Raw genomic sequence first — 22,649 nt, forward strand, 5'->3', positions numbered from 1 at the left:
CATGCCCCACATACACACTTACGTTGTTTCTGTTGGATATTTTGTCACAGTGATGGCAAAGTGACTAATATGGTCTCACTCGGGCACGTTTGTATCTGGTACCAGGTTGGAACAGTATTTCAGATGAGAAAGGTTAAAAATGGAGTCTTTCTCCAGGAAGCTTTATAGAACCTGTGTGTGTGTGTGTGTGTGTGTGTGTGTGTGCGTGCATGAGCTAACCAGTTTTATGCTAGAGTCATTTGGGAAGAGGGAACTTGATTGAGAAAATACACTAATGTGATTGGCCTGTAGGCAAGGCTGCTGTGTGTTATCTTGATTGATTGTTGATGTGGGAGGGTCTAGCTCACAAAAGGAAGTTCCATGCCCAAGCTAGAGGTCATAGGAACTATAAATTTAAACACATACATACAGACAGACAGACAGACAGACAGACAGACAGACAGACTAAGCAAGCCTGGGGAACAAGCCAGTAAGAACCACTCCATGGCCTCTGCATCAGCTTCTGCCTCTTGACTTTAAATTCCTGCCCTACTCCCCACAGTGATGTGAAAGTGTAAACTGAAATAAACCCTTCCCTCCACAAGTTGTTTTTGAGCATGGTGCTTATTATGACAATAGAAATCCTAACAAAGACACTGTGTATGTGTTCCATATGTCTGTGTATACATATGTTTATATAAATGTATATATGAAGCATTATTACATTTTTTTATCCTTTAAAAAAAAAGATCTATTTATTTTATGTATGTGAGTACACTGTAGCTGACTTTAGACACACCAGAAGAGGACATTATATCCCATTACAGATGGTTGTGAGCTACCATGTGGTTGCTGGGAATTGAACTCAGGACCTCCGGAAAAGCAGTCAGAGCTCTTAACCACTGAGCCATCTCTCCAGTCCCATATAATTAAAATTTTAATTCTTCCTATTCATCGCCAATTTCTTTTAAATGTTTGATTATGTGTGAGGGGTCTATGTGTGGGTCTGTGCACATGAGTGCAGTTGTCTGAGGAGCCCAGGCAGCTCCAAGATGCCAGGCACAGGTGCTGACACTGAACTCCTATGAGTTCTCTGTAAAAACAAACACCATGCAATCCTAGCCACTGAGTTGACTCCCCAGTCCTCATTACCCATTTAAACTATTGTAAGTGTACCCACGGGCCTGCAAGATGGCTCAGAGGGTAAATTCAATTGCCACAAAGCCTGGTGTCCTGAGTTCAATGTGCAGAGCCTCCATAGAAGAAGGAGAGGACCACCACAAGTTGTCCCCTGATGACCACAGGTAGACTGTAATACAAACACAAACACACACACACACACACACACACACACACACTTTTTAAACATAAAATGTGTCTATCTGATAATACTTTCAAAATTCTTTCATTTCCAGTCCTTGGAAATCGAGTGGAATTCAGTTTCAACTTTCTCTCTCTCATGTGACTTATAATTAATTTCCTCTGACTTTCTGATATTATATCCACTTCACTGGTGAAGACACACATCTCCCATATGCATTTCCAAGACAATTGGACTGTGGGGGAATCTCTAAAGAGCAATTTAATATTTGATCCAATCGGGTCCCCAGGGCTTTCACTAGTCAGTACATGTTTCATTTTATGTTCGGATTTTGTTCTTGTTTATTTGTTCTAACACTGGGAATCAAATCCAGGGTTTTATGTATGTTAGACAAGCATTCTATTGCTAAACAACAACCCTAGCCCCCCACTGGGGGATTCTAGGCAAGTGCTCTACCACTGAGCCACATCCCCAGTCCCTCCCTGGGGGATTCTAGGCAGGGGCTCTACCACTGAGCCACGCCCCCAGCCCCTCACTGGGGGATTCTAGGCAGGTGCTCTACCACTGAGCCACGCCCCCAGCTCTTCAATGGGAGATTCTAGGGAAACTAACTACTGATGATCCATGCTCACAGTTATTTCTATATCACAGTTAAATCTGTTCAAAATTCTTACCTAAGATGGTGAGATATAAGCTGAAGCCGTGGCCCAGCCCAGCTGGTCTTCTGTCTCTCCACGCTGTCAATATTAAAGCCAAATAGCTTGTGTAAGTTCATCCTACAGTGAAACAGTCATAGAAAATGATATAGACAAAAAGTGCCTCTCTGCCTTAGAAACAGTCGGTCCCTCATATACCACGGTATCCGTAGGAAGACCCACATTCACTCACTTTCAATTGGAAGACATTAATATCCACTAACTCCTTAGCAGTCGGTAATAAATCTCCTCTGGCCACTGTGGCAGCCCCGGCGAAGGCAGTCCCAGCTTCCAACCTTTGCTAAGCATGATTGCTTAGTTGACCACCTGGAGATGTATCCTGATGTGACTTCATGTCGCAGACTCATGCTGGACTCTGTGGGAACCAAGGTGGCCACATGCTTATTTAGATAACAAATCAGATGGGGTCTGGGGAAGATTTAGGCTTTCTGTCAAAGAGAAAAAAAAGCTCATAGACACTGCTTTCAGGCTGGGGGTAGAGCTCAGTTGGTGGCGTGTTAGCTTCCAACATGCAGGGCCAAGTTTACTCTCTAACAATGCATACACTGGGCCTGTAGGTACACAACTGTAACCCAAGCACTTAGAAGGTGGAGGAAAGAGGATGGTGAGTGGGTGGGGAATTCAAGGTCAGCCTGAACCACAGACCCTGTAAAAAAGAAAACAAAGAGGAAGAAGATGAGGAAGGAGAGGAGGGAAGAAGAGAGGAAAGGGAAGGAAGGAAGAAGAAATTGAGAGGAGGGGGAAGAGGGAGGGGAGGAGGAAGAAGGAAGGGAAGGAAAAGAGGAGGGGAGAAGGGAGAGGAAGGGACCAGAAGGAGAGAACTCTGAGGTAAGGATGGATCACTGGGGCTGGCTGTCCTTAGACTGTCTCAAGGCTGAGAATGATGGAGCAGGATGTGTGACATCACCTGACCTCCTCGTGTGCACGTGACTGTATATATCCCCCCCAACACACATGCATGCATATACACTGCACATGCATGCACATAGGGGAAAAAAAGGAAGCCCATATGTCAAGGTGCAGCCTAGAATCCATCTTTGGGGGACTTCAGTGTACTGCTGGGACATGACCTCCAGCAAGGTTGTCATCCACAGACAATGAAGTCTGAGAGATCCTTCCATCAGAGCACCAACCTTTGGAGTCACTCTTGCATGAGATAAGTCTTATCCGGAAACTTAGGAAGAGGAAGAGGAGGAATCAGAACAGGGCGGGGGAGGGAGGACAGGGACAGGATAGGATTGTGAGCCAGGAGACCATGAAGCAAATTCTGCTATGATTTCAATGGTCCTGGTATTTCACACACTATATTCCTCTGTGTAGACACACTTTTGTGAGACACACCCTGTGGAGGAAGAACTCCTCCTATGCCCTTTCGAAGAGCCCTCATCCTGGCCCCTCCCCCATCTCCCCATCATCTCAGCAGGGAGGGAAATCACACCTTGAAGGACGACTGGCCAAAACGCCTCACACAGGAACCCATGGGTATGAACCATCCCAAGCCGTTAGCTTTGGGGTTTGGCTGTATTATTTTTAGCAACAGAAAATGGAAAGGAGAATTTAAGGCTGGGATACTGAGCTAGTTTTGCGATCAAACTCCCTACCCAGGGCCCAGTATGGTTTGCCTCTGTCTCTTCCACCCTTCAGGAAAACCGAAGGAAGATGCAGACACTGCAGTTCAGCGGGGTTGTCATTGTTGTCTGCTCTGAGCATGCGCACCAGACACTGCGCTGCAGGGCAGAAAGGGGGAAGAGTCCAGATGGCCTTTGGCTCAAGAAAGATGGCTGATATCAGCAGCCTGTCTGCGGCGGGGTGGAAATGGGAAATTGGGGCCACGCAATAGATTTGTTCTTGACTGACCCTCAGCCCTACTCTGATAGCTTAATTTTAAATTTAAGATGGAAAGTTGTCTCAGAGAAGAGAGACTCACATATATCCTTGCCGTTGCTGACACTCGGTGGCTGAACTCTGCCAAGGGGGAAGATGTGGTGAACCCATACCCTTTAGAAGAAGTAACGGTGACAAGCAGCTGTCACAGAGGGCTCTCAACCTCCCCATGGGGGCAGGGGAGCACAGTCCAGCCTGGCAGTCTCCACAAGTGACTCACAACTATGGGTCACCAAAATAACTATCTCATAGGGTCAGGTGGCCAGGCTGCTCCGCATGATTTTTGAGGCCTAATTGTGAGGAGCTTTCAGGCAAGGAGGGCTGTGTGCCCATTCTCTACAAGTGCCAAGTACTCTGCATCCCATGGGCTCCTGCATCCTTCGGGGGCAAAGATCCAAGTCTTCCCAACAGAGGCTCAGGGATGCTTAAGGGCCTTTCCTAAGAGCATCCAGAAAGGTGAAGGCTGAAAGTAGAGTATGCAATTGAGTTGAGTTTTGTGCAGTGTGCTAGGCTTGCTCCAAAGCACTATAAAAACGGGTGGTGATGAACAGTAAAAGCACTTGGGAAGTGGAGGCAGAAGTTCAAAGCCAGCCTAAGTAACATACCCTACCAGAGGACAAGAGGGCGTGCCAAGTAAAGGGGAGGGTGAAGGAAGAGGAAGAGGAGGAGGAAAAAAGGGGGACATTGCTCAATGGTTGAGTGCTCACCTACTATGTATAAAACCTTAAGTTCTGTCCTTAATTCCATTAAGGAAGGAAAGGAGGAAGGGAATGAGAGAGGAAAGAAAGGAAGGAGGAAGAGAAATGGATTTTTTTTTAACTTTTCTTGTCTTGGTGGCATAAACCTGGCATAGACAGTATTTAGAGATACTCACTCTTTAGCACAGGCTGCCCTTGAACCCATCATAGCATCCCTACTGTCTCATCATCCTAGTGCTGAGATTGCAGGTATGGCCACCATATCCAGCAGCCTGACATAAACAGCTTAAAGGAATATGCTGTTATTTTGGCTTGTGGTTTCAGAGTGTCTCCATCTGCCATGCCAGGAAAGGCATGATCAACAATTCTATCTAGGATTGTTGTGCAAAGAGCAGCAGTTTGTCTACATGGAGATCACTAGGAAGCTGAGGAAGCAGGCTGGAAGCCAAGCTGGCTCTAACCTTCTAAACCTTGTCCCTACTGAGACACTTCTGCTCCGCAGCCTTCAGGACAACTCCACTAGCTGAGGACCAAGAACTTGGAACAAGAGCCAGTTGGGGACTTGTTAGTTGCAGGCTACAGCCCTGAACATATGCCTGAATTTTGTTGCTGTTGCTATAATAAAATACCAGACAAAAAGCAACTTAGGGTGAAAACAAGGGTTTATTTAGCTTACAACTCGGGGTTACAGTCCATCTTGACTTCCAGTAGGGAAGTCAAAGCAGGAACTTGCAGCAGCTAGTGACATCATATCCCATCATGAGCAGAGAGAAATGAGTGTGTGCATGGCCATTACTGCTCAACTCTTTGTGCACACACGGGTTTTTTTGTTTTTGTTTTTGTTTTGGGGGGCTTTTGTGGGGGAAGAAGGTTGGTTGTTTTTTTTTTTTTTTTTTCGAGACAGGGTTCTCTGTATAGCCCTGGCTGTCCTGGAACTCACTTTGTAGATCAGGCTGGCCTCGAACTCAGAAATCTGCCTGCCTCTGCCTCCCAAGTTTTGGGATTAAAGGTATGCACCACCACCACCCCGCTATGCACACACAGTTTTATGCTCAAACCTAGGGAATGTTGCCACCCACAGTGGGCTCCATCATCCTACCTTAATTAAGGCAATCAAGACAATCTCTCCAAGATATGCCTACAGGCTAACTTAATCTAGGCAATCCATCCCTTGTTGAGACCCTCCTTATAGATGATTCTAGTTTGTATCAAGTTGACAACTAAAACTATCACAGCACGAAGCTAGAGAGATGTCTTGGTATTTAAGAGCATTGGTTGCTCTTCCAGAAGACCTGGGTTCAATTCCCAGTTCCATGAATTGGCTCATGGCTGGCTGTAACTCCATCTCTAGGGGATATTATGCCTTCTCTGGCCTCCACAGGCACTGTAGGAACATGGTATACAGACTTACATGCAAGCAAAACACCCGTACACATAAATAAATAAAATGTAAAATGTTTTAGAATTGTGAGAATGATCACAATGTATGCCATCTTCGTGTGATCCCGAAGCACTACAGTTTGTATACAGTTTGGGGGAGGCTTTCCCACACAGGCTTGGGAACGGTAAGCATGAGAAAGCTCTTAGCAGCATTGTTTACAAAAGACCAGGCTGGACATACTCCAAATGTCTGTCAGCACTGGATGGATAGAGCAGGTGCTAGATGGAATAACTGGCCAAATGTGACTACTGCAGAACTCTACAATGAAATAAAGGAAATGCCCATTTCCCACTGGTCTATGTAAGCCAGTCTCAAAGCATAGAGCATCAAGTAAAGGAAGCAAGCATTGGAATTCACATTTAGAAATGCCCAAAGAGCCTGGTGCCACAGTGTACACCTGTCATCCCACCACTGGTGATGCAGACAGGAGGCTCAGAAGATCAATGTCCTGCTGGAGACATGAAGAATTAAGGACCAGCCTGGGCTACATCAGAATCTGTTTACACACACACACACACACACACACACACACACACACACACACACACACAAAGAGGGATAAACTACTTATTGTTTAACACTGAATAAAACTAAAGAAAACTAAAGGGTTTCTCCGGGAAATAGACGTATGAATAGATATCATTAAAGAAGGCATCCTAGGAGCTCTGCGGTATAAGTAAATTTCCATTTTTCTCCCCTGTCTCCCTTTCTGCAGTATTAGAGATTGAATCTATGGCTTCATATATGCTAGGCAAGCTCTCTACCACTGAACCACACTCCCAGCACCTTACTGGGGAATTTAGGCAGGGGCTTTACATCTTAGATACACCCTGAGACCTCTCTTCACTCTTTATTTATAAGTTGCCTAGGCTTGCTCTGAACTCTGTAATTCAGGCAGGCCTTGAACATGCTGACAGTGATAGAGATCTCCTTGAGGCTTCTCTAGATGGTAGGACTTATCTGGCAGTGTGACCAAGTCCCACAAGATGGCAGTGACTTAGCCTAGAGAAGAGGGAGTAAGACAACGAAATCATGAAGGGTAAGAGTGGTCAGTGGCCAGGACTTACAGGAAAGAAAGTCAGACTCTTAGGAGGTGGCCCACAGTGACATGGATTAACCCATCCCCCAAATATTTTCCTTCACAAAGGTTCTCTGCAGTGATTCTCAGTCTATCACCAGAATTGAAGTCTTAGGCAGGGCTATCTGCTTGCTGTCAAATTCTTGTAACCCAATTCATTGTCATGAGCTGCCATTAAAAAGCCTGTCAGGACTTGTTAGATAGCAGAAGTCACCGAGGGAAAAGAATATTAGCAAATATGGCTTGTGGAGAGCTGTATGTCAAGATCCCTGAAGATCCCTGCCTGGTGCTCCCCTTAAAGGATTTACCCATGACTCATCCACTCATTCCTAACCTCCTCTGTTGCTGGTACAACTGCCTCCTCCTCCTCCTCCTCCTCCTCCTCCTCTTCCTCCTCCTTCCTCCCTCTTCTCCTCTTCCTCCTCCTCCTTCATCACATTCTTGATCTTTGTGTTGTCCTTCATATAGATTATATATTGAAGTTTCCATACGTGGATGAGCTCAGCTAAAAAGTAGGGGCTGGACATCTCTCTCTCTCTCTCTCTCTCTCTCTCTCTCTCTCTCTCTCTCTCTCTCTCTCTCTCTCTCTGTCTCTCTCTCTCTGCTATATACTTGTGGTGACCTCTTAGTGTCCTGATCTGGCCACCTGCTGGTGTGCCTCCCCCATCATTACATTCTTCCCTCCTCTCTCTCAGGACATAAAAACAAACTCTTCCATAAATGTAATAACCATAGCAACACAAAGTAACTTGTAGACCAAGTAAGTCTAAACAAAACTTGCCATCACAGTGGGGAAAGGGAGACCAAAGGGGAAAGAAACAATCTAAAGAGAGATTTATTTTGGTTCCAATATATCCAGTAAGAACTGGAGCTGGGCATGTAGCTCAGTAGGCTGCTTGCCTAGCATGCACGAAGGCCTGTACTATGTAAACACAGCAAGATGGTGTATGCCTGTAATCCTAGCCCTCAGGGATGTGGAGGCAGGAGGACCATCTTCGATTACATAGTGTTGCTGAGGCCAGCCTTGGCTACATGGGACCCTTCCCAAACAGACAAACAAAGAACACAACAACAGAATCCAAAGCAAACGAGCAAAAAACCAGAATGAGCTAAGGAAGAATTGAATAGACACAAGGGGTCTGTCTGTCTCCCAAAATGAGGATCGGTCTGTTCATCCAAATATCACAGGTCTAAGACAAACTCACATATAGTTCACAATTTTATTCATTCACCCATTCATTCCACAAATATTCACTGAGTGTCTGAGTACTCCAAAAACTCCCAGTTTGGGTACGAAGACAAATGGGAGAAAAAAAGAGACATTCATCGGAATTTACTCCTTTGTAACTGACCAAAACACACCTTTGTCAAGAGTAAGCCAAAAAGGAAGATTTATTGGCTCCTATATTTGGGCAGTGCCAACACCCAATGAAACTGGATCATGGGACCAAAATGAGTCTCTCTCGAGATTCTTTCTCTCCATTTGATTTCTATTTCACCACCGAGATGGTTGTTAGTTTTGTCAATTTGATGCAGTCTAAAATCACTGTGCATCAGTTACTTTTCGGCTTCTGTGGTGTAAAACCATGACCAAAGGGACTTGTGGGAGAAAGTTGATTTCTGTGTGCCATTCCAGAAAGAGTCCATAATGGTGGGGAAGCCATGTCAGCAGGTGGCCAGAGCAAGAAGCTGAGAGGACACATCTTCAACCATAAATACGGGGCAGAGAGAATGAAATGAAAGCAAGACAAACGTAACCTTCAAAGGCCACCCCTCCAGCAAAGCCACATCACTAATGGTTCAAGGCTCTATAACCTCAAACAGCACCACCAGCTGAAGCCCAAGTGTTCAAACACAGGAGCCAGTAGGGGACTTTTCTATTCACACCTAGGAAAATCTCAATCAGGGATTGTCAGTCTAGATCAGATTGGCCTGTGGGCATATGTGCTAGAGAAATCTTCTCATTTATGTTCATTGAAATGGGAAGAGCTATCAACTATGGGTGGCACCATTCCCTACACAGGAGATTGTGAACTGTATAAGAGAGGAGAAAGTAATTTGATGAGCATTGTTATGCATGCATTCATTCCTTCTCTATGCTCAACTGTGAGTATGACTGGCTGCTTCCAGTTCCTGCCGTCTTGCATTCTAAACCATTTTTTCCCTTAAGTTGCTCTTGTTAGGGTATTTTATCACGTTGCAATAGAAAATGAAGCCACAGGCATCCACTAAGTTTCTGTTTACATCATACAAATAAGCTAAGCTCGCCTTGAGACAAGGTGGAGAAATAACCAGTCTAAGCAGCAGGGTCTTCTCCTGAGTCCAGATTGCAGAAGAAGGTGAAGAAACCTCTCCCACAAGACAAGGACAGAAGTTGGTGCTGTACCCCCACACCATCTGAAGCTATTTTCCTCCATCTGTACACTCTTCCTTTGTGGTGTAAACTCTTCTCCCATGAGCATCACTATCCATCCTGCTTTGCCCTAGAAAGTCTAGGAAAGCTGAGGTCATCCTAGTTCCTGTATACTGTCAGTCAACTCTATGATCTCTGAAACATTTCAGCTGCTTTGTTAAAAATTAATAATATGCCCATCTATAGCGTTCTTCCCTTTGCCCCATTCCTCAAGTTGCTACTTTGGAAAGCATGCTACATCCACACTCTGTACTCCTGCAAGCTACCTGATTTCTGTTCATTGTGTTTCCATGGAAACCGTGGAAGAGGTGTTAAGAGATGCTCAGTGGTTAGGAGTACGCACTACTCCTCATGAGGTTCCGGCTTTGGTTCTCAGCATCTGTGTCAAGACTCTTAACTGCTGCAACTCTAGTTTTAGGGAGTCTGGCCTCTGGTGACCCCTGCATTTATGTACACACACACACACACACACACACACACACCTAAAATGAACCTTTCAAATATAAGCATTTATTTGTGTGTATGCCACTGTCTGGAGGTCAAAGGAAAACTAACAGGGCTCACTTCTTTCCTTCCACAGTAATGGGTCCTTGAGATTGAACTCAAGCAATCAGGCTTAGCAGTGAGAGCCTTTGGTCATGAAGTCATCTTACTGGCTCATTTTGTTCCCATTTTAAACACGAGGAAACACTTTCCGAGAAGCTGACACTCTCTCTGAGAACACGAGGCTATGTTGAGTAGAGACCGGAAGTATTGTTTACAGTACAGAGCTTACCGGTAAGCACATCTTTCTCACAACCACACCACACACCTCAGTCCTGACCCGTGTAATAGGACATGGCATTTGTTAGGGGAACGTGAGAAGGGTTATTCTGGCCTTGTTAAGGGCTCACATATCCTGTGCACCCATGGTTGTCTTCCAAATGAATCGTCTCATTAGAGAGCTGCTTTCAGGGTGCATTCCCAGAGGTACCTGAGACCCCTGAGTACACACATTTCACTAGCATCTTCAAGGTGCCGAGTGGTGGCAGTTGTGGATCTCACTCCAGGTATCCTGTGCTTCTCAGCTCCCCTTGGACTAGAGTCCTCTTTCCTCCACTCAGCCTGGTCTCTCTCAAACTCTCCTTATAGCCGATGATCTTGAACTTCTCATCCTCCTACCTCCGCCTTGCTGGGATCACAGGTGTATACCACAGCGCCTTTTTATATGGTCTTGATGATGGAGCCCAGGCTCTCTCACATGCTGGTCAAACCCACTACCAAATGGTCTGCGTCCCCACCCAAAGCCAGAATCTTGAGAACAGCATTTATCTCTCACATTTTTTGTTTTTCCTAACATTTGCAACCCAAGCCAGGCATGCAGATTTTTAATAAATACGTCTGGTTTGCATTGATTTTTATAGCATTTCCAGGTATCCAAATACAGGCCCCTGAATCAAATCACCATGCTTTGGAGCAGCAGGGATTGTCTGATTAATGGAATCGTCATAAACATATTGAGTTTTACTTGATAATAAGTAATCACAATCAATTGATAATGAAAAGAAACACAGAATCACTTAATCGAGAGTAATTGGGCTGAATGACAAACTTAGGCTCCTGATTAAAATTAATTGTGTTACCAAGATGGCCTTCGAATTCCAATTGGAGGTAATTAAAACCTCCGAAGGTAAGGAACGATCAATCCCTTTCTATGGCTGTCCAGGAAAAGACAGTGTTCTGACAGGCCATGTTTAAGCTACATTAAGAAGAGCCATGATGGCACAATCGTGGGTGAGCCGCTTCAATGAAAAAGCAAGAGCCGGGTTAATTTGAACGAGCAAATATTGAACCTTTCTCAAGAAGAGAACTATTTAATCTGGGAGCTCGGGAGACTTAGCCAACTAATTGAGGATTTGGGTCAGAGGAAAATGCAAAATGAGCACTTTGTCAAGCATTTAAAGTGGCGAGTGGGTCGCCAGCATGAACCTCAGGGAAGACCTCTTTCTGATGTCTGCTCGGCCAGCTTGGGAGGTCCCAGAGGTTAGAGTCAGGACCACTTCTATTGTTGCTTACCAGGTTTTGGTGTGGTTTAAAAAGAAAATACTGTAGTCTTATTAAAATGTAAACTCTGGACTGGAGAGATGGCTCTGTGGATAAGAGGGGTTGGTGTACAGGTGAGAGAACATGGGTTCCAACCGTAGCACCCGCATAGAAGCCAAGCATGGCTACAAGTGCCTCAAACCCTAGTGCTTTTGGAGACCGAGACAGGAGGATTGCTTGGGTTTGCTATTCTGGCCTTAGGTTCAATGAGAGATTCTGCATCAAAGGATAAAGTGGCATGTGATAGAACAGGATATGGGACATCCTCCTCTGGCCTCCATGTGCGTCTGCAGGTAACACACACACACACACACACACACACACACACACACACACACACTCCTACACAATAAAAATAGTTAAAAGGTAATGAGAAAGCATGACATCAGAAAGTTGGTAGAAGAGGAAGCCCCAGACCTTATTCCCTCGGATACAGACTAAAGCTGGTGGCACATGCCTGTCATCCCAATACTTGGGGGGCTGATGCAGGAGGATCAGATGATGAGTTCAAGGTCAGCCTGGGAGATGAAGCCAGAAAAAGACAATACAACACAATACCTATGCACTATGTGATGGCTAACCTTAATAGTCAGTGTGACCAGACTTGGAATTACCTTGGAGACACACATCTGGGATGTCTGAGATTGTTTCCAGGGGTTTAACTAAGGAGGGAAGCCCCCCTCCCCCCTCCCCAGATCTGAGCAGCGCCATCCCATAGGCTGGGGTCCCAAACTGTATAAAAAGAAGAAAACAGGACAGCTGAACATCGCACGCACTCTCAGCTTCTTCAGTGTAGACACTGCAAGGCTGGGCCTGCCTTTTCTGCTAAGACAGACTACATCGTCAGCCAGTGAGCCTGGATACGCCTGCCCATTTTTAAGTGGTCTGTTTATTTATGCATTTTTATGTATGTCTGTGTGTAACTTTGATTTTTTTTCAAATCTTATTTTTAATGATGGTTTTTAAAGGCTTTAACCTCCCTTTTAGCCCACCACCCACCAGAGGTAGTGGGAAAGAAAGGATATGGGGGGTAGGGGGGGTATGTACCTGTTTAGAAAGGTTGTTTGGAGCAACTGCTGTCTGTGTTATCTGGAAATCAGCAGATCAGTTCCCAAGTCAGCAGAGGCAGCTCAATCCACTCACAAACACTTCACGGATACATCAGCAGTCCAGTTTAGTAGTGTCAGGATAACAAACACGAAATCAGCAGCCGTGGTACTACCTAGCAGAGACAGACAGGCCTCATCCTTAGCTCCCATCAGCAGGAGGGACAAGGGACAACAGGAACACCAGGAGAAGTTCTCAGTTGTGCCTCTCTCTCATGGAAGCAAAGATTAACTAAGACAGGGGACCCACAAGTGTTGCACAGCTAGCTTCATAAGCAAGCCTAGCCCAGCCTTAGCCACTGTCTTTCACATCCTTTTTATAGTCCTCCAAACAGCACCCATCCTCCACGGGTCTTGCCTTGGCACATGCATCTCTCTCAGCTGACGTCACTCTGCCAATCAGCCCGAGTCCACAGAAGCAGCAAGAAACTGCAGCACACCACCAGAAGTGTTTTGGTGCATTTCTCTCTCTGGAGTCCCCAAAACAAATGTAGCTCAACTATGCAATGGAAGGTGGACCGATACCTGCATAGCTTAGCAAAAAAAAAAAAAAAAAAATCCTTCATCACGTGTCCTTTCACGTGCTCACTTTAGCAGAGCATCCTTTCATCGTGTGTCTGCTCTAGCTAAACGCTCCTTCACGGGTCTGCTTTAGCCTTTCACCCGTGTCCACTTCAGGAAAACGCCCCTTCATGGGTTTGCCCCCGGCAAAAACAACATCCAGCACAAATGTCTTTCCAAAGAACCCTTCGGTTTCCACTTCATCTGCGTCTGTGTGAGTCGATGCTGTCTGTGCAGCTGCCTGCAGCGCCCAGGAGAGTGTGTGGGATGCCCTGGAGCTGGAGTTACATGGGCTTAGGTGATGCCCACTGTGGGTGCTGGGAACTGAAGTTGAGCTGGTGCTCCTAACCACTGAGCCATCTCTTCAACACCCCTCAAGTTGTTTCTGCCATGCATATTGTCACCGCCATGTTTGTATCTTAATGTTGTAGCCACCATTTGTAACGGTGCATTAGAAGAGAGGACAGGATGTAGCATGCTGATTTTACCCATAAATGACCCCACTTACTTATTGGCAGGGTGCATGTGCCTGCTGGGTACCACCTAATTCTTCAAAAGAGCAACTCACTTATGCTGTTTACAAAGGATTCACCTTAGATGCCTGGTCGCTTTTCTGTTTCAGCTAGCCTGGACCTCACTCAATAACCTAAATTCACAGTCCTTAAATTCTCAGTCCTCCTACCTCAGCTTTCCAAGTGCTGGGATTACAGGTGTGCACACCACAGTAGTGCTTTGTTATTGCCTGTTTGTTTTTATTTTTAGGATAAATAATTCTTTGAGACAGGGTTTTTCTGTGTAGCCCTGGCTGCCTGGAAACTCACTCTATAGACCAGGCTGGCCTTGAACTCATCTGCCTCTGCCTCCTGAGTGCTGGGATTAAAGGCGTGTGCCACTACCTGGCAGAAAAGAAAATGTAATTATAAAAAATTAATTATAGGGGGCTGGAGAGGTGGCTCAGCGGTTAAGAGCACTGACTGCTCTTCCGAAGGTCCTGAGTTCAATTCCCAGCAACCACATGGTGGCTCACAACCATCTGTAATGAGATCTGGCGCCCTCTTCTGGAGCGTCTGAAGACAGCTACAGTGTACTTACATATAATAAAAAATTTTTAAATTAATTATAATATTTTCCCATGTCTTTTCTCCTTCCAAACCTCCCAATACCCCTCTCCACTATCCTTCAAAGTAATGGACTCTTTTTTATTGATATGACATGAATATGTATGTGTGTATGTGTGTATGTGTGTATAAACAGATATAGCTATATATATATATATATGTATATATATATGCACACACATACACATATATGTATACATATATATACATATATATGTATATGTATATATATATACACACACATACATTCCTAAATATAGCATGCTGAGCCCACATAATATTACCTGAATGCATATTTTCAGGGCATTTTCAGGGCTGATCACTGGCTCTGGATAACCAATTGGTCCGCATTATCCTGGGGAGGGCTGCCTCTCCTGCTCCCAGCTGTACTCAGATGCCTGTAGTTCTGTGTACAGGGTCCAGGCCTCATGGGCTTTCCCCCATGCTGTGTGGCATATTTGTTTATACCTTTCTTGTTCAGCTCATGCTTGGGTGGTCATGTTGAGACTTGATGGGTAGAGCTTCTTATGTTACTAGGAGACATAATATCACAGCAAACTTGCTGACCTTCTGGTTCTTGCAGGGGTTTTTTTTTTTCACACCCTCTTACCCAATGTCCTATGAGCCTTGAGTACAGGAGAGTTTTATAGCTGTGTCCACTGCGACTGGGCTCCACAACTCTGCATTTTGATTGGTTGTGATTTTCTGTGGTGGTCTCATCTGTTGCAAAGAGAAGTTTCCTTGATGAGGGATGAGGACTATACTTATCTATGGGTATAAGGACAAGTGTTTATAGATTACCATTAGGAATTATGCTGGTTTAGTAAATTGGTGGTTGTAGAGTCTCCTCTGATAACCATGATTTTACTAGCACTAAATAGCTGGCTAGGTTTTTGAGTTACTAAATAGGGTAGTTTAGGCACAGTAGCCCTCTTGTTGAGTTGATCTAAAGTCCAATTAGAGAGCTGTTGGTTACCACCAAGGTATGTGTGCCACTACTGTACCTGTTGAATTACCTCGCCATGTTGATTTGTTGCTGTTTGTTTTTTAAAGAAATCTCTCCCTTGTGGTTTAAGAGTGGTTTGCCATGTAAGATACAGATCATTGGGGCTGGAGCAATGGCTCAATGGTTACAAATGCTTGCCACCCTTCCAGAGACCCAAGCTTGGGTCCCAGGTCCTACTTCAGGTAGGAACCACTTGCAACTGCAGTTTGAGGGGATCTGATGTCCTAGTCTGGCCTCTGTGGGCACCCACCATCATGTACATAGGGTGTACATGATGAAGAAAAATGTTTAAGATCTGCAGACAGCAGACTGTGGAAAGTTTCAACTCCTAAACGATAGAAAATATTGAAGGAATTTCACACACACACACACACACACAAAATACAGTCTAATAAAAAAAGAGGAAAACAAGACTTGGGAAACTAAAACACATGCATGTACTTTAAAATGAAATAAACATTTCATTTATTAAATGTGTTTTAAAAATATATTTCAGTGACTAGTTATTCTCGGGTGCATTTTAATATTCTGCATCTGGTAGGTTTTTTTGGGGGGGGGATAAGGTAGTGAAGGATGGATGTATTGCTTGCACTGTCAACAAAATAAGAGAGAAACTCTAGGTGTACAAGGTTTGCAGATTAAGGACATGTGAATCTATTGCCTCTGATTCCCACAGGAGTCCATGTTTCTATATTACTATGCCAGAAGCCTGCCTGGCTTAAGATCTGCAGACAGTGGAAAGTTTCAACTCCTAAATGATAGAAAATATTGAAGGAATTTCACACACACACACACACACACAAATACAGTCTAATAAAAAAAGAGGAAAACAAGACTTGGGAAACTAAAATTATTAATGGAAAGTAAGGAATTATGAAGAAAAATGTTTAACATATTGGATAATATAGAATAAGCAGATGAATTCCTAGAAATATGAAAAGTACTAAATCTTAATCATCAAGAAATGGAAAATATGAATAGGCACTCCCTAGTAAAGGATTAAGTCAGACTTTTAAAACTTCTCCACAAAGAAACCCCAAAGACCAGATGGCTTCACTGGAGAATTCAACTCAACATCTAAAGAATTAGGGCCAATTCTTCTCAAACTCTTCCAAAAAGAAAAATCAATGAGCAAGGAACACTAGGAACTCTTCCAAACTTATTTGATGATTTCAGCATTTTTCTGATACAAAAGCCAAAAAGACTGTAAGGAAACTGAAGACCAACACCCCTGATGAATACTGATGAAGAAATCACACACACACACACACACACACACACACACACACACACACACACACACAGCAAACTGGATGTCCAGTGCATTAAAAGGCCAATACAATATGACTATGTGGTATATATTCTTGCAATGCAAAGATTATTCAATCTACAATAATCAGTAACCGTGACAATGTGGAAGAAGTTTGCATGATTACCTCAACTGGTGAAGACCAAGCATCTGGTCCAGTTCCACATCCATCCCATGTGTGTTGTGGGCTATAGCCCGTTGTGTGGAATACCATGACACTGGCCAAGGCATTCTGTAAGTAGACTCCTCTGTGCTAAGAGTCAAATATGACCAACCTGCCACCATATATCTAATCATTAGTGCAATGGTGTCTGACTAGGAGGTCAGCACTGGCCTCTGCTGCTGGGAGACTGGACCAGCTGCACTGGTTCCTGGAGCCCATGTAAAGATGAAAAGAGAGAAGCAAGCACACAAAATTGTCCTCTGACTTTCAAATGCACATCATGACCTGCGTGTGCATACATACACACAGAGAGACAGAGACAGACAGAGACAAAGCAACAGAGAGAAAGACAGAAAGACAGAGAAAGCTAGACAGAGGCAGGGACAGATAGACAGAGACACAGAGAGAAATCAAACAACAAACGATTCTTCTACAACCATACAGCTGGAAAGCCAGGGACTGTGGGTGGGAATGAACGCTGAAGCTGTGAGATAATGGTGGAGGGAACCCAAAGCTGGAACAGGCCAAGTATGACACCAGCTCTCTAAGCATGCGTCCCAGATGTATGGAGAGCGAAGTGCACACAAAAATTCACACACAAATGATCACAGCAGCTTTAGCCATCACACCAAAGCCTGGATGTTCTTCAATGGGTTAAACAAGCCAACCATTGCATGAGGTAGCTACACCATGGCTATCTGGATAATTCACTCATTACTTTCTGGGACTTTCCTGGTGGTTAAATACATCACTGGCTTTGTGTATTTGATTTATTTATTTATTTATTATTTTTAGAAAAAGAATATAGTGACACAGCCCAGGCTCACTGTGAACTTGTGAGATCCTGTCTCAAAAGATCAATTAACTAACTACAGAAACCACTGAGCTATCTCACCAGCCTAGAAGTAATGTTTTGTTTTTGTGATGGGGGTTGAGGGGTGTCTTTTTAGTGCAATAAACCTTCTCACAGGTTACACATGACCCCTCACTTTTAGGGACCTGCTGGGCCTATGGCATCCACTGGCCCATGACATTGATGACAGTAGCCACTCCATACTAAGACATTTTACATGTCAGAAGGTGAGAAGTGTGTGTGTGTGTGTGTGTGTGTGTGTGTGTGTGTGTGTGTGTGTGTAGATCTAGGCAGATGGAGAACACCTGCAATCCCAGAAATTTGTGAGGGGTCTTGTGGGGAGCAGAAGGATCAAAAGTGCAAGGTTATCTTGGACAAGTTCAAAGCCAGCCTGGGCTACAATGATCGTGTTTTTTATTTTTGTTGTTGTTGTTACTGTTGTTGTTGTTGTTTGGTTTGATTTGGTTTTTAAAGATAATGGCAATCTCATGTTCTGGCTGTCTAGTACTGAGAATCAGACTTAGAGCTTCAAAGGTCTAGTTGACTCCCCCCCCCCCAAATCAAGGCAAATGGGCTGACAGAACCTACCATGATGAAAGAAGAAAATGTGTTCCTCAGAATTGTCCTCTGACATTCATACATACACTCTGATGCCGTGTACACACACGTACATACATACACACAGACACACACACACACACACAGATTCAATTTTAAAAATAAATTATTTAACTAAGTAAATAAAATAGAGCAGGGGGCCAAAAGAATGGTACCACTACTGAGCCCAAAGCCCCCAGCTTGGTCTAGTGACTCAGGGCTCAGTGACTAAAGTATTTGCTTTGCTAGTTTGAGAGCTGAATTTCAGATCCCTAGAAACCTACATAAACGCCAGGCGTCCTGGTCAGGGTTTCTATTGCTATGATGAAACACCATGACCAAAAAAGCAAGTTGGAGAGGAAAGGGTTAATTCAGCTTATACTTCCAGGTCATAGTCCATCATTGGAGGAAGTCAGGACAGAAACTCAAGCAGGGCAGGATCCTAGAGGCAGGAGCTGATGCAGAGGGATGCTGCTCACTGGCTTGTTCCCCATGGCGTGCTCAGCCTGCTCTCTTATAGAACCACCAGCCCAAGAAGGTATCACCCACAATGGGTTGAACCCTCCCTCATCAATCACTAACTAAGAATCTACCCTAGTCTTTCCTACAGCCGCATCTTATGGCAGCATTTCCTTATTTGAGGTTTCCTCCTCTCAGATGACCCCGACTTTTGTCAAGTTGGCTTAAAACTATCCAACACAACTGACTCCATGTCAGCTTGACACACAAACACATTTCTGACAAGCCACATGCTTTTCCCCCTCACTCCCCACATTAAAAGATACAAATAACTTTTAAAATCCCAGACTTTAGAAATTTAAGCACATTTAAAACTGTCTTTTTAAAAGAAACATCCAGTCTCTTAAAATCCAAATTCTCTGTAAAACCCACAAATCTTTTTATTTAAGGTTTAAAGTCTCTCAACTGTGGACTCCTCAAAAATAAATAAATAAATAAATAAATAAATAAGGCACTTTGGGATTTTTTTTTTAAACTTCAAGAGGGAAGAACCAAGACACAGTCACAATCTAACAAAGCAGAAACCAAACTTGGAAAGTGAAAATAACTTAATGTCCAACATCTGGGATTCACTCACCATCTTCTAGGCTCCTCCAAGGGGCTTGGGTCACCTTTCTGGCTCTGCCCTCTGCAGCAAGCACAGCTTGTCTGCTAGGTGCTGGCAGACTCCCCCACAGCTGCTGTTCTTGGTGGTCATCCCATGGTACTGGCATCTCCAAAATGCCTGGGGTCTTCTGCTGCAACTGGGCTGCAATTTCATCAATACCTCTCTTGGGCTCTCTTCATGGTGCCAAGCCTCAACTTCTCAGCATGACCCCTTCAATCTTGGGCCCTCAACAGCCACTGAGGCTGCACCTTCACCAATGATCTTCCCTGCCTCTCACAGTGCTAAGCCGCAGCTGCCCTTCATGTCTCCTTCATGCTCTCAAACCCAGTACCAACTGGGTGACTCATACTACCAAGTCCAGCTGCCAGTATGAAGTACAACCTTGGCTGCCTCTAGAACACAGCTTCTGTGTGCTGACTCCCAGAAAACACTTCCCAGATTTCACCTCCACAATGCTGGTCTTTTCTTCATCACCGCTACTTCAGTTATCCCAGGAAAGCAAAGGTTTCACTTTTATAGTTCTGGTATCTGGTTAATCACAGCTGATCTTCATCCCCAGCTAACCAGAACCACAGACTCTTCATATAAAATGACACATGACCAGACTGAATCTTCAAACATCCCTATGGAATATCAGAAGCCAGGCTTCCATCTTCTGCGCATCTCAACATTCTCGTTTTCTAAGATCCCAGCAAACAGCTCATGACTGAGCACTCAATGGCTTTTCTTGCACAAAGTTCCAAACTCCTTCCGCAGTCCTTCCCCATACAACATGGCCAAGTCTGTAACACCAATACCCCATAATCCTGGTACTAGTTTGTCAACGTCAGGCTTTCTACTGCTGTGATGAAACGCCATGACCCAAAAGCAAGTTGGGGAGAAAAGGGTTCATTTGGCTTACACTTCCATATCACAGTCCATCATTGAAGGAAATCAGGACAGGAACTCACACGGGGCAGGAACCTGGAAGCAGAAACCAATACAGAGACCATGGAGGAGGATGCTTACTGGCTTGCTTCCCATAGCTTGGTCAGCCTGCTTTCTTATAGAACCCAGGACCACCAGCCCAGGGATGGCACCACCCACAATGGGCTGGGCCCTTCCTCATCAATCAGTAATTAAGAAAATGCCTTCCAGTCTTGCCTACAACCCAATTTTATGAAGGCATTTTCTTATTTGAGGTTTCCTCCTCTCAGTTGACCCCAGATTGTATCAAGTTGATATAAACCTATCCAGTTCATTAGGTAAGTGTGGAACTCCATCGGCAGTTCCAACCTTGGAGAGTGCGAGCACAGGATTCCCCAGATCATGCTGGTATAGGTCAGCTCTGGGTTTGATTGAGAGATCCTGCCATAATGAATAAGGTGGAAAAGCAATGGAGAATGATTCCTGAGATCACACACACACACACACGCACACGCACACACACACGCACACACACACGCACGCACGCACGCGCACGCATGCACACACCCCTCACTCTACTGAGGCTGAAGACCAAGCCCTGGACCTTGCTGAGAAAGCCATGACCCACTGCTGCCTCTAAGCCAATCTTGGCAGATCAGAACTTGTACCATCCATTTTTACATCACCATCCCCCCCACCCATGTCAAATACAGAGTAAGGGCCCGTATGACTCCTAAGTCACACGCCCACATGAGCTGAAGGCAAGGTTGGCAGAGCTTGCAATCAAAGAAGGCAGGGAGCTAGCCAGCTGTGAAAAGGGGATTCAGATTCCAGGTGGCATTGGAGAATGGCCAATGGTGACCTTACTCACTGATGCGGTTTGAAACTAGTTCAAATGTATCCCCTGGAAGCAGGGGTTCTCAACCTTCCTGATGCTGACACCCTTTAATACAGTTCCTCACGTTGTAGTGACCCTTCAAGCAAATTATTTTTATTGCCACTTCATAAATGTAATTTTGCTACTGTTATGAATCATAAATATCTGGCATGCAGGATATCTGATAGGTGACCCTCCAAAGGACTGAGAACCACTGCCTTAAAGGCTTATATACTGGACACTTGATCCTCAGTGTGGTGATGTTGATGGGGATGGCAGGACCTTTAGGGGAGAGGTCACTGGGAACACTGCTTTTGGAAGGGATTTAAAGGAGTTCTCATGAGGGGCTGTTTAGTTCTCCCCACAGTGGGTTGTTATCAAAGGAGCAGGCCTAGCTCCTGAGTGTCTCTTGTTCTGTCTCCCACCACGTGATCTCTCTCCATTCAACTCCCACTATGATGTCATTTACCACATGAGACATCCAGGCGCCTCCTTATCAAAAAATGGGCACTGTGCTCCTGGATTGCCGGAACTGTCCATCAGATAAGCTTCTCTTCTTTGTAAAGTAGCTAGTCTCAGTTGTGTTTGTCACAGTGACAATGGAAGAATGCGCCTGGACTTCCTCCATCTTCTCCCTGGCCATTCCTACCTCTTATATGCCCCTCCTCCCTATGGTTCAAGATAAGACCATGTCCTCAGACAGCTTTCCCTGACCCTCCCCCAGGCGGGGCTTGACTCACTTTCTACCATAGTCCCATACAACAGAACATGTCACATCAGTTCTACTAGCGCTGTAGGATTGTAAGGACAGAAATTCCATCTCCACAATCATACTTGTGCTTGCCTAGAGGCCAGGGTTCAGTGAGCATTATATAAGAAGGGGAAGAAATGGGAGAGGACCCACCTCCCATTAAAATCACCTTCCCCCAGAAAGATTATCAGGCAAGGTGTGCAGATGAGCAGGCAGAGTGAGGTGTTTAATCTTGATTGTCAACTCAGAGTTTGGGGAATGAGGCTCTGGGCTTGTCTGCGAGGCAGTTTCTGGATTGGAGTAGCTGAAGCAGGAAGACCCAAGAAGACATGTCACTAATACACAGGCCAAGGGGCAGATGAGGATGACAACTTGGAGCCACCTTCAATGTACCTGGTCCAATGGTGGAGTTGATGGTCAACAACCAGCATCCTTGAGAGGAGGTTTCTTCTCAGACAGAAAAGCCAGTGTGCTGGTTAGGGTGTTTGCTTGTTGGTGGTTTGTTCTGTTTTTTTGTCATCTTGACACAAGTCAGGGTCACCTGGGAACAGGAAACTTCATCAGAGAAAAGGCTTCCAGCAGGTTGGCCTATAGGCAAGTCTGTGGAGCATTTTCTTGGTTAATGTTTGATAGTAAAGGCCCCGGTCCCCTGTGAAAGGTACCA

The 22,649-nt window shown here is 44.8% G+C and overlaps 1 long non-coding RNA gene across 1 annotated transcript in view; it reads right to left on the bottom strand.

Moving 5' to 3' along the window:
* Gm29681 (predicted gene, 29681) overlaps window positions 1-22,508 on the bottom strand; it is a 23,119-nt gene extending 611 nt beyond the window's left edge. The window contains exons 1-4 of the long non-coding RNA NR_152164.1: window positions 22,139-22,508; window positions 19,422-20,414; window positions 2,189-2,371; window positions 1-2,076 (exon numbers count right to left, since the gene is read on the bottom strand). The exon at window positions 1-2,076 is cut by the window's left edge and continues 611 nt beyond it. This is a non-coding gene — a long non-coding RNA (predicted gene, 29681). The remainder of the gene's footprint in view (window positions 2,077-2,188; window positions 2,372-19,421; window positions 20,415-22,138) is intronic.
* Window positions 22,509-22,649: the final 141 nt, after the last annotated feature.

The sequence above is a fragment of the Mus musculus genome, chromosome 5, assembly GCF_000001635.26.
Source record: "Mus musculus strain C57BL/6J chromosome 5, GRCm38.p6 C57BL/6J".
In the NCBI taxonomy this organism is placed as follows: Eukaryota; Metazoa; Chordata; class Mammalia; order Rodentia; family Muridae; genus Mus; species Mus musculus.